Here is a 13012-nt window from a genome sequence, read left to right on the forward strand (position 1 = left end):
AAGCTCTGAAGAAAGTTTAGGTCTAGGAAAAACGACGCGTGTTGTTAGAATAAAACAAAAAATAATTCATCTCAAATAATAATTGTAATAACATTCAGCCCAAACTTTAATGTGTCAGGTTGTGCCCCGCTCTCCCTGTGATGTAAATGTCTCTTAATATGAGCCTTAATATTTGCCTTCAACGACCAACACGTGAAACCAGCTCCCATTACAACACATTCTGCAAAGTCTCTCTTTCTAATACACACACACACACATACACACACACACAAACACAGTGTACTGCACACCCAAACTGCAAAAACAAGGCCAGCGTGCAAACCTCTCAAACAACACACACACACACACACACACACACACACACACACACACAGTGCACTGTATGCATCATTACAGCATCATTTAAAATCTCCAAACTCACTGACTGGATTTAGACCTGAGGTGTCAAACTCATTTTAGTTCATCGACCTTATTCAGCTGTATTTGATCTCCAGTGTGCCGGACCAGTAAAACCACTGTAGAACAACCTCTAAATAAGAACAAGCTTCACATCATCTTGTTCTTTAGTGACTCCGGGGCCGAGCAGTGACTGGTCGCCAGTTAATTTAAGAACTGATTTTAAGATTCTTATAATAACTTTTAAAGCCCAACATGGTTCAGTGCTGAGTTATACAGCTGAGCTTCAGACTACCTGTGCTCCAGGTCGCGACCTGAGATACACGAGCCTGCCCTCACTAGGCGTCCCTAAATCGAGGTTGGTAACTGAAGGTAACTGTGCTTTTGCCATCATCACGGCCCAAAGGCTCTGGAACTCTCTGCCTGAGGAGATCAGGCTGCTGGCACATTATTCGTTTTTTAATCACTGCTTTATAGTAAAGTTTCCCTTTAAAGCCTGATCTGTACCCTTCTGATTTGTAAATTGTGTTTTATTTCCTTTGTGTTGTTTTGTTGTCTTATTTTCATGCACCCTGTGAAGCACTTTGTAACCTTGTTAAGATAAGTGCTGTACAAACATTATTATTATTAAAGAAGTGCATTTAAGAACATTTACTGACATAACAGATGATGAACAGATAACTTAAGAAAAAAAATGCAATTTCAACAACATGTCTCAGTGTTTCCACATTCAGTCAGTCTACGACTCGCTTTCATTACATTTTCCCACACATTGCCACTCGTCTGCAGTCATGCTATCATCACCACAACAAACTGAAGAGGAAGTTATGAAGAAGCTTATCGCCTGCCTCACAAACATTTACATATAAAGTTCTGGCCTTAGCTGCAGGGTTACACCTAAAGTGTTTTAAAATGTATTGAAGCTGCTAGCTGACAATATTTTGCACAATAATGTTTTTAAATATGATCCCTAATAAGACTCTTTGCATGAGGTAGGACTCTCATTTAACTTGCTCCTGACAGCTGACACCTCTCAGCTTCACAACTGCTTCAGTATCAGGTGTGCTGAGTCATCTAGTGGGCCGGATTGGACCTTTTGGAGGGCCGGTGTTGTGTCCCTACTGGTTTCCAATTTAACTGGTTTCCTTACCGAACAGCCGCAGATGCATGCATTTTATATATATATATATATATATATATATATATATATATATATATATATATATATGATTTTATTTTTGATTTTTTATATCATATATATATATATATATACATATAATTTTATTTTTTATTTTTTATATCATATATATATATATATATATATATATATATATATATATATATGATTTTATTTTTTATTTTTATATCATATATATATATATATATATTTGATTTTATTTTTTATTTTTTATATCATATATATATATATATATATATATATATATATATATATATATATATATATATGATTTTATTTTTGATTTTTTATATCATATATATATATATGATTTTATTTTTTATTTTTTATATCATATATATATGATATATCATATATATATATATATATATATATATATATATAATATATATATGATTTTTATTTTTTATATCATATATATATGATATATCATATATATATATATATATATATATATATATATATATATATATATATATGATATAAAAAATAAAAAATAAAATCATATATATATATATATATATATATATGATTTTATTTTTTTAACTCGGTCACGGAAGTCATTTAAAATGCAGCGAAGCATAATATCCTACTTAAATTAAAACATACTGATGTAACACTCAGATTAGGTTTTTCAAAAGTGCAAGTAAACAAAAAACTAAATGTCAGTCCTTGCTTTCCACCTCTAATGATCCAGTGGCTATAAGTGCTTGGTTTTTATTTACATCTTATTTAGCGTATTTGGAGAGCATTTCCCGAGTTAGATCGTCACTTTTTAAACATGACAGGCTTTGTCATAGTGTGCAGTGTTGTGCAGACTGTAATGTGGCACTGAATATGTTTGTAGACTCGTGGAAAAGGAACAAGAAACACTGATAAATATGCTTGGATATTTTCAAGGCAAGCCGAGGGTAACCAGTTGTCTCAGGTCAGCCCAAATCAAAATGTTACCTGGATGCTGACGTAACTTACTAATACCCGAGGAAAGCCGTGCATCCTGTGTGTCTCAGTGGCTCACACAGGTAGACGTGCGGTTAGCGTTATATTGTCTTTTGTTGACGTGATATCGAGTCCAGCTTGAAGCAAATTTGTGTATATCATGTTTTCTTTCCTTTCTTTTTTTAATGTCGCTGGTACGTAGTGCTCACTTACAGAAGCATATTCGCTGTGGTAGATGTGGGCTGCGACTTTAAGATCGCCAGTAATATGTTGTGTATGTTTGTGAATTTGTGACGAATCTGCTGACGGAGGCGCAGCACATCTGCGGCTGTTCGGTAAGGAAACCAGTTAAATTGGAAACCAGTAGGGACACAACACCGGTTCTGGGCCTCGGGCCGCATGTTGGACCCACACATGCCACATTTTGCGTGATACTAAAAGCCAAGGCTGGCCCATGAAGTGAAATAAAAACATGTCTAACCTTTGGAGGAGCTGCAAGAGGCTGAGGACAGAGTCCCTCCACCTGTCAGACACCTGCTGACCCACCTGGGCCTTTGTTCTGTGGAGCATGACGCGTCTAAGGTCCGAAAACACGTCTCTCATGGCGGAGGATGAGTCTCACACATGACTGTGGAGCCTCCACATGTTACAGCGTGTTTGACACTTTGTAGTTTCAGTGCAACAAGTGCTCCCCGAGTCTGTGGTCCATTTCTCCGAACGCAACAGTGTTGTAGTTATGTCGTCATCATCATCATCATCATCATCTCTGTGTCCTGTGGTTCCCGCTTTCTTATGTGTCCAGTCTCTGTTCGCGGTGTTATCTCAGTCCGAGCTCGCTCTCAGGTGAAAAATGTAGCGCCGCCGACGTCATGACAACAAACCAAACCAATGAGCGTACGCCTCCAGATGTGACGCAAATATAACCTTCAAATGTGTGTTTTTATAATTTAATCTTTATTTATTATATGTCTTACTTCATTCACCAAAGATGATTTCACCTTCTGTATGACAAATTTAAAGTAATTAATAAAATACAAAGGCTTCATCCCCTGCAGAGCCACCTTTGACATGTGCGCATGCGCGAGCTCGAGAGGGCGGGGTATCTGTCCATTATTTTTGATGTGGCCAATCAGAGGCTCACGATCCGCTGTCAGTCGAAAGCTTTTAATTTTAGTTCAGCCAATCACCTTACAGTAGCCTCGCGTCACCAGGCTGTTCACGTACGGGAAGAGCCTGGTTTTCATTCACTCTGAATTTTGTCTGGATTCTGGTTCCGGTCTAGAGAGCGGATCCGGAATTCACTAAATTCACCAAAGTAAAACTTTAAATTCTGGCACACCATCGATTTACAATAAAAGAAAAAGGTTAACTTAATGGCTTGGGGCTTTTCTTGTAAATTATATTCTTTAAATTAAAAAGTTTCACTGCACTTTTATTAGCTTGGTGCTTTTATTTTGACGGAAAGGCGCATCCATCGAATTCCGGATCCTGTTTCTCTCGCCCTGGTTCCGGCTCCTTACCAAAACGGCCACTAAACGGCCCCAGACTAAGCTTAGTAGTAGTGGGAGTAGTCAACATTTCAACTAGCTAGGAATGCTAACACTAGCTAGCGTCTACGTCAACTCCCCGACCATAATGGAATATAGTAACTTCAAACACTGCTCATTTTAGAAGGACCACCACCAGAAAATCTGTTCTTTGTTAATAAATTATAGCATAATTAACTAACAATGAATCATAGTTTCTGACTACCAGCATTAGCTAGCACAGCTAGCATGCTAGCGCACAGGTTAGATAGCGCAGCTAGCACGCTAGCTAGGTTAGCTGAAAAGTTGTCTATTTCCACTTCAAAATGTTGATTAAAAAACGTTGCTGTCTGCTGATGCTTTTTGTCTGTATGGAGGGTAGGGGCACGAAACCTGCGGGGAACGCCCACCCTGTTTAAACTCAGGCAGAGAGACTGATTCATGCAGTTTCACCTCTTCCCGAAGGTCATTCCAAGTGACCGGAGCAGAGCCCAGAAAAGCTTTTTTTTTCCCAGCTCAGTACGAACACTAGGAACAGACAACAACACTAACTCTTCAGACTGGGGTCCATGTCATTGGTTCGACAGCCCATTAGTCCGACTGTCCGCGGTGCTGAACGGCTCGCGGCGGGCGTATGGTGCGCCGCGACCGGCTTGAGGCGGAGCAGGCTCACGGCTTATGTGTTTGCCACTTTCTTTTTCATTTTAACCCACACCATGATCTTTTCCTGACCCTAACCAAGTGGTTTTTGTGCCTAAACCTAACCAGACCTTAACCACAGGGCATCATGATGATTTCAGAACGGACTTCGGAACAATGAGTTTAATATGATCGGACCAATGGGCTGTTGAACCAGTGGACAGTTCCCTTCAGACTGTAGCTACAGTCAGATCTCTCATCAATCACAGAACAGACGTACGAAGGGACTTTACCCTGTATGGCTTTTTAAATGAACAAATACCAGTGACTGAGCCTATGAAAGGTCAAATATGGCCGACCAGCCCTGGAGTAGAGCGCACAGTGATGGACAAGGGCGAATCTCTGTGCATTATGATATGCAGCAGCAGTAGCTCAGTCCACAGGGACTTGGGCACTGCTGAGGTGCCCTTGAGTAAGGCACCAAACCCCCCAACCACTCAGGGCGCCTGACCAAGGCAGCCCCCTCACTCTGACATCTCTCCACTTTCTGTATGTATAGATCCTGTTCATGCATGTGTGTCTTTCAGACCTGTGTGTTAATGACTAAAGAGTGAAAACATTGTGTAATGTGCAGATGCATTCAAATCAGTGTTAGTAACATTGTGAGACAGGACTTTGAGTCTTGGTGTAGGTGTGTGCTGTCCAAGTGCCCTTCTAGTTTAGAAATGTTTTCACAGCCAGTACAGGCAGAAGGCATGATTACAGCCACCACTGATTCTTTATAAATACATATGAACTTGTGAGTAATGTGGTACAGAATCCATTTATAAAACCCAGTGAATCACCTTAACAATGTCCCAAAGCTGTAAACAGGCCTGACGTGTTAAAGATATGTGTTTTTTACAGGTCTGAGGAAGATTCACACAGCCACATGTCACCTCCAACACACAACCATTCACCTGCTGCTTCTCTTCACCTGCAGGCAAAGAGCTTAACCAGGTCACGCTGTCCATGTGTGACAAGGACATGACCCCTCACTGGCTTCCCACCCACAAACACTGCCAACTGCGTTCCATCGGAGCCGCAGCCAAACTGGATGCACCACTGTCAGGGAGTGACAGCACCGGCCTCTGTGTTCACAACTAAACTGAGTTTATCTCCTCCACTGTGTGCAGCTTGTTTCATTGTGTCAACATTTCTGTTTTATTAAACCAAATGTACTAAACGAGTCACACTGTGTCCGTTTTACTTCTTTATTCTTCTTGCTGTCCTCCATGTTGGCGCTGGCTCAGACGAGCGGAGCGCCGAAATCATGACAACTGTCCAAGGAGATGATGTAATTTAGGCTGTGTCACAGTAACAATGACACATTCCAATTTGAGCATTTAAATTCACGCTGCATGTAGGTCGCCTGTCTCATGATGCAGTCTTGTATCTCAGATCCATACGATCCAGATCACAACTGAAAAAGTACCACGCCTGCGTCATGGCAGAGGAGATAAATGCATACAGCACGGGGCCTGTGTCCGTTCTAACTGCGGCGTCAGTGCCACCTTACACAACAGTGTTTGCACAGTGTTCTGCTCTGTACAAACCAGACTGCACACTCTGCCACGTAAGCCTTCAGAAATTATGATCCAAGCCTCAGTGTTCTCAGAACTATCTTTTCAAGCATATTACAGTACAACACCTACTACTATGACTCAGAATTCCTCTGTCATGCTAAACTGTTTCTGCACAGTGCTTGACAATGAGTTCTCTATGTGCCGTACACAGTGTGCCACAATGTCTGACTGCACACTGAGGCCCGAGCCTGGATGTAGGTGGAGTGATACTGTCTCTTGTGTGTCCTCACGAGCATGTATTGTGAGGACATGCTGCTATTTACCACCGTCTCTGCTCACGAACTTCAGAACACAGTGATTCAGATGCTGATGCAGTAAGGGACTGTAGGGAAATTATTAGAGGGGAAAGAAGTGGTGAGAGGAGAAGGTTGGTGTATTTTTTCTTGTTGCTGAAGGAAAGTTGGTCTGAATTATTTTGGGGAGCGTGACAGAGGCAATTAACTTTTGTCAGGAATTCCTTGCAAGATAGAAAAAAAGGGTCAAACACACTGGATATTTATGGTATAAGTGATTAAACATTATTATCTCTACAAAGAGTCAGTCCCACCTGCACAAAAACAAGAACGTGAAACATGTAAAGTAAACCCATAATATTATCCAAGATCAGTATATGTTGGGCCTGATTACTAATTCAGCGACACCATTTTGTTATGTCTGCCATTATTTTGTATTATGATTATTATTATTTTGCTGATTCAAGTTGTTACGTACATTTGATTATTTAAAATATTATTCTAGTACAGCACTGTGGTTTAAATTGAAATGTTTTGTGCTTTCCCTTTCTAAGTTATTAATAATGACATGCAGTGGCGTGCACAGACTTTTTGAAGGGCAGGGGCGAAAAGAAAAAAAAGGGCACTTTAGCGCACGTTTCGGCTCCCAGGCGGGCATTTTAGCGTGTGTTTTGGCTCCCAGGAGGGCACTTTAGCGTGTGTTTTGGCTCTCAAGAGGGCACTTTAGCGTGTGTTTTGGCTCCCAAGAGGGCATTTTAGCGTGTGTTTTGGCTCTCAGGAGGGCACTTTAGCGTGTGTTTTGGCTCCCAAGAGGGCACTTTAGCGTGTGTTTTGGCTCCCAAGAGGGCACTTTAGCGTGTGTTTTGGCTCCCAAGAGGGCACTTTAGCGTGTGTTTTGGCTCCCAGGAGGGCACTTTAGCGTGTGTTTTGGCTCCCAAGAGGGCACTTTAGCGTGTGTTTTGGCTCCCAGGAGGGCACTTTAGCGTGCATTTTGGCTCCCAGGAGGGCACTTTAGCGTGTGTTTTGGCTCCCAGGAGGGCACTTTAGCGTGCGTTTTGGCTCCCAGGAGGGCACTTTAGCGTGCATTTTGGCTCGCAAGAGGGCACTTTAGCGCGCATTTTGGCTCCCATGAGGGTACTTTAGCACGCATTTTGGTTCCCAGGAGGGCACTTTAGCATGCATTTTAGCTCCCATGAGGGCACTTCAGCACGCATTTTGGCTCGCAAGAGGGCACTTTAGCGCGCATTTTGGCTCCCAGGAGGGCACGTTAGCAAGCATTTTGGCTCCCAGGAGGGCACTTTAGCTCGCATTTTGGCTCCCAGGTGGGCACTTTAGCTCGCATTTTGGCTCACAAGAGGGCACTTTAGCGCGCATTTTGGCTCCCAAGAGGGCACTTTAGTGCGCATTTTGGGTCACAAGAGGGTACTTTAGCATACATTTTGGCTCCCAAGAGGGCACTTTAGCAAGTGTTTTGGCTCCCAGGAGGGCACTTAAGCACGCGTTTTGGCTCCCAGGAGGGCACGTTAGCAAGCATTTTGGGTCACAAGAGGGCACTTTAGCATACATTTTGGCTCCCAAGAGGGCACTTTAGCGCGCATTTTGGGTCACAAGAGGGCACTTTAGCATACATTTTGGCTCCCAAGAGGGCACTTTAGCGCGCATTTTGGGTCACAAGAGGGTACTTTAGCATACATTTTGGCTCCCAAGAGGGCACTTTAGCAAGTGTTTTGGCTCCCAGGAGGGCACTTAAGCACGCGTTTTGGCTCCCAGGAGGGCACGTTAGCAAGCATTTTGGGTCACAAGAGGGCACTTTAGCATACATTTTGGCTCCCAAGAGGGCACTTTAGTGCGCATTTTGGGTCACAAGAGGGTACTTTAGCATACATTTTGGCTCCCAAGAGGGCACTTTAGCAAGTGTTTTGGCTCCCAGGAGGGCACTTAAGCACGCGTTTTGGCTCCCAGGAGGGCACGTTAGCAAGCATTTTGGGTCACAAGAGGGCACTTTAGCATACATTTTGGCTCCCAAGAGGGCACTTTAGCGCGCATTTTGGCTCCCAAGAGGGCACTTTAGTGCGCATTTTGGGTCACAAGAGGGCACTTTAGCATACATTTTGGCTCCCAAGAGGGCACTTTAGCAAGTGTTTTGGCTCCAAAGAGGGCACTTTAGCAAGTGTTTTGGCTCCCAGGAGGGCACGTTAGCAAGCATTTTGGGTCACAAGAGGGCACTTTAGCGCGCATTTTGGCTCCCAGGAGGGCACGTTAGCAAGCATTTTGGCTCACAAGAGGGCACTTTAGCAAGTGTTTTGGCTCCCAGGAGGGCACTTAAGCACGTGTTTTGGCTCCCAGGAGGGCACGTTAGCAAGCATTTTGGGTCACAAGAGGGCACTTAGTGCGCGTTTTGGCTCCCAGGAGGGCACGTTAGCAAGCATTTTGGCTCACAAGAGGGCAGTTTAGCGCGCGTTTTGGCTCCCAGGAGGGGGGGACCACCCCTTTTGCCCTCCCCCCCAGTGCACACCACTGATGACATGATTCAATACTGTTGGAGGTTAGTTTTCTTCTAGGGAGGATCTAAAGAAAATATTATTAACCCCAGTGAGGGTTTAGTCTTTTAAAGGTTCTGTATGTATACGTATAAGTTATTGAGTCATGGGCAAAAACATGTTTTGTGAGGTCACACTGACCTTTGACCTTCAAATTCTAATCAGTTCATTGCTGAGTTTAAGATTCAAAGATATTTCTTCATTAGTTGTCAAGATTTCATTGGTTGCTTAGTTGCAGGAAAAAACAAACAAACATGAAACTCTATCAGGAGCTGCTCCTTGTCAAAATAAACCCAAACCTATATGACTGGAGCATGTGTGACTTTAATTTGAAAGGACAGACACAGGAAGTGTCCACGCTCAGCAGTCAGACAGGAGTCAGGTTAATCTCCAGGGCTGGTACCTGCGGTTATTCCACAGGCTAGTTAATAACATGTCGGGCAGGAAATCCAAAGTGTGGGATCATTTTGAGAAGGTGAAGGACGAACCCAAGGTGATATGTAAACTCATCTTCATTGGTCGACTACAAACATGACGTATCATGTGAAACATGGAAGTAGCTACATGCCCATTAGCCCACAGCGTCATTAACAGGCGGCTCGCTCAGTGTGTGACGTGCACTTGGAGATAAAATATAGGCCTATATTAATGAAGGTTCATTAGTACGGTTTGTATTTCTCTGTAATGTAGCACAGTGTTAACAATGTTACTGATACTATTCTTTCTCACACCTTCAACTCAAACCACCAAAATATATCATTTCATCATTACATTCATATCAGAAACATGCAGGAGACTAGTCCACTGATGGACCCTGAAGAGGACTGTTGGTCCACTGATGGACCCTGATGAGGACTGTTGGTCCACTGATGGACCCTGATGAGGACTGCTGGTCCACTGGGAACAGTCTTAGTCGTGGGGGCAGCCCTAGAAAACTTAATGACTCCGGCCACAGCAGAGGTATATGCCCAGTAATGTTGTGCAGTCTCTAAATCATCATCATCATCATCATCATCATCATCATCAGTCACTAACATCTAAACACCAGGATTTATTCTAACCTGCTCTGTAATGTGTTTACAACTGTTGTCCTGCTACGATTAGTCAATGTGTGTCAGTCCACAGTTTATCTGCTGATGGAGGATTAATGGGGGCACTACCCTGTTTGTCCGGCTGAGAGCCCCCAGGGCAAATATGTCCTACACTCAACCCCCTTTGCACTGTCAGACATCCTGCAACTGTCCACTATTGGATTGTGCTGTAATGTGCACTGTGCATCTCCCATCAGAGAGGTTAGGCAAACAACTGTGATCATTACTCCATGCACTACTGTCTTAAACACACACACACACACACACATATATATACACACACATAACACACACACACATACACATAACACACACACACACACCATCCCAAACAGCCGCTGTCCAGCCCTCCCTGTGCTGAAACAGGGCATCAGCAGGAGCTCCAAACAGCATTTAATCCTCACAATAATTAGCTCAGCAACACCTCACAGTCTGATACAGTCTGCAGCTGCTGAGGCGTGTCTGGCAGCAGTTACCTTTATAGTCCACATTTAGCAGCAGACATCCTCGGGTCTCCCACAAACTATCTTTACCTTACTTTTCCTCCACGACTACAAAGCTCTCAGTCCCTCCTCTGAGACTACATGTCTCGTTACTGACTCCGGAGCCAGAGAAACTCTTTCCTTTAAGATGACAGTTATTTCCATAAAAAGAAACTTTATTTTAAAGCAGCTCACGGACACATTGCTTCAAAATAAAAGTATAATACAGCAGGTTATTATTAGCACAGAGGTGGTTTCAGCCTACCTGCCAGAGTCCTGCTTTCTTCCACTTCTCCGACTTTTACGCACAAACATCCTGAGTCCAGCTGCCTCCCCTTTGTCTCCTCTCACACCGCTCGGGATGAAAGTTCAGTCTCTCTCCTCAAACTTTTCATCTCCACACCTCTGTCGGATAAACGACACCAATCTGCGTGTTTCATTCAAGCCTCCGAGCTGCAGAGACTTAAGGAGCGCAACTGGCTGCAATCAATGAAACAAAAGTTAGGCTGTATGCCATGACAGCGGTGTTTGTGTATTTCTTTGTCTGTGCACGCCGTGTGACTTTGTGTCCCGCCTTCAACTTCACCGGCAGCGTGCAGAGAAATCACTTTAAAGCTCCTATATGCTGCCTGTAGGGAGTGTGAGTGTGCCTGTGATGTTAAAAGGCGCGTTTATACGGACTTAATGGCATCGGTATCTCCTCTACTATCAATACCATATGTTCTACAGTCTTCCTGTAATATTCCCTCTGAGACTCAGAGAGTATCAGCTCAGCCTGTAGCGCTGATCTCTGCTCACTTTATTCTATGTTTATCTTATATGTTATCACTGTAATGTTCCTGGGGACTCTCAGGAGAAAACCTGTACCTGCTCTCATGTGCAGTAGAGGAAATGCACTAATATGTAGAATATTAAATAAAATCAAAGTGGCATGGCTGCTGTGAACACCCACAAGAGACATACATGGTGAAACCGTTTTAATATGCACAGTGACGTCACTAATGTGGAACACAGTGGTGAAGTAATGATGTCATTTTAAAGTATAAGTACCAATACAACAATCTAGAAATACTCCATCGCAATCAGAAGCCCTGCATTTAAAGTCCTGTCTAAATAAAAGAACAAAAGTATTGTAGGCAAAATGTGCTTCAAGTGTTCCTGGTTCAAACCCAGGGTGGGGGGGCCTTCTGACATGTTCTCCCTGTGTCAGCGTGGGTTTCCTCCAGGTGCTCCAGCTTCCTCCCACAGTCCAAAGACATGCAGGTTAATTGGTGACTCTAAGTTGTCCGTAGGTGTGAACGTGAGTGTGAATGGTTGTCTGTCTCTATAGCCCCTTTCACACTGCCAGATTTTCAGTGAATGTTGGGCCGTTTTGCCAGCCAGCTGCGAGCGTTTAAACACACAGAGCCGGATTGGCGAGTTGATCCGAGGTGCCCAATTTTCCTCCTCGTAGGGTAGACATATTGGTGGAACCCTTTTAGTTTAAACAGACCGAGGCGGCCTTCAGCAACGGGAGGGGCTGTTGATGACTTGTGGGAGGAGCTGTTGATGCATGTGTGAGCCACTGGCGGTGGATAAACAGGAAACAGCTGATAGCAGGAATTAGCGAGCAGCTAGTAGCAAGAGGGAAACACAAACCTGACAGACACTGTAAAGATGAGCAACTGGGGAGACAAGGAATTGCACGCCCTCCTTGTCCTCGCAAACGAAGAGGCCATTAACCGTCAGATGACGGGGACGGTGAAGGACTTATGAGAGAATCACACGTTTTCGCCTCCTGCGACCCCCAACAGGATAAGTGGTTACGGAAAAATGAGTGAATGTGCGCAGAGTATCAAAGGTAAAAGTTCTGCAGAAAACAGCTCCTGTGACTGATGTTTCACTGTGTGTATTATTATCTTGTTACAGGTGCAGACAAGTTGTTGAAAAGACTCTATGTACAATTACACAAGATTCATCTGAGGGGCCATAAGATGATTGATGAGGTAGAAAAGAGGGGCTTTCCTCACAACTCATCCTCACTGTGACCTCATCACATGTCCACATTTGGTCATGGACTTTCCACGTCCACATATGACGTCCAAGGTACCCTGGGTGTGTTGGTTGTTGACGTTCTGGGACGCCGTGTCAACTTCAGCCTGTTACATGCATTGTCTGTTTTCAAAATACACTTCTGTTTTCACAGGAAATGTACAGTTTGCATACAGTCTCTTTCAAAATAAAAGCGCTACGTCGGTACAACACTGCCAACTGATGTTTTTTTTCCTTCAACAACAAACACACGTGGTTGGGTTTAGGATCTTACAGGATGCAAACACTGCTTTCTCAGATGAAGGTCAGTAT

This window comes from Epinephelus fuscoguttatus, linkage group LG17 (assembly GCF_011397635.1).
Source record: "Epinephelus fuscoguttatus linkage group LG17, E.fuscoguttatus.final_Chr_v1".
Classification (NCBI taxonomy): Eukaryota; Metazoa; Chordata; class Actinopteri; order Perciformes; family Serranidae; genus Epinephelus; species Epinephelus fuscoguttatus.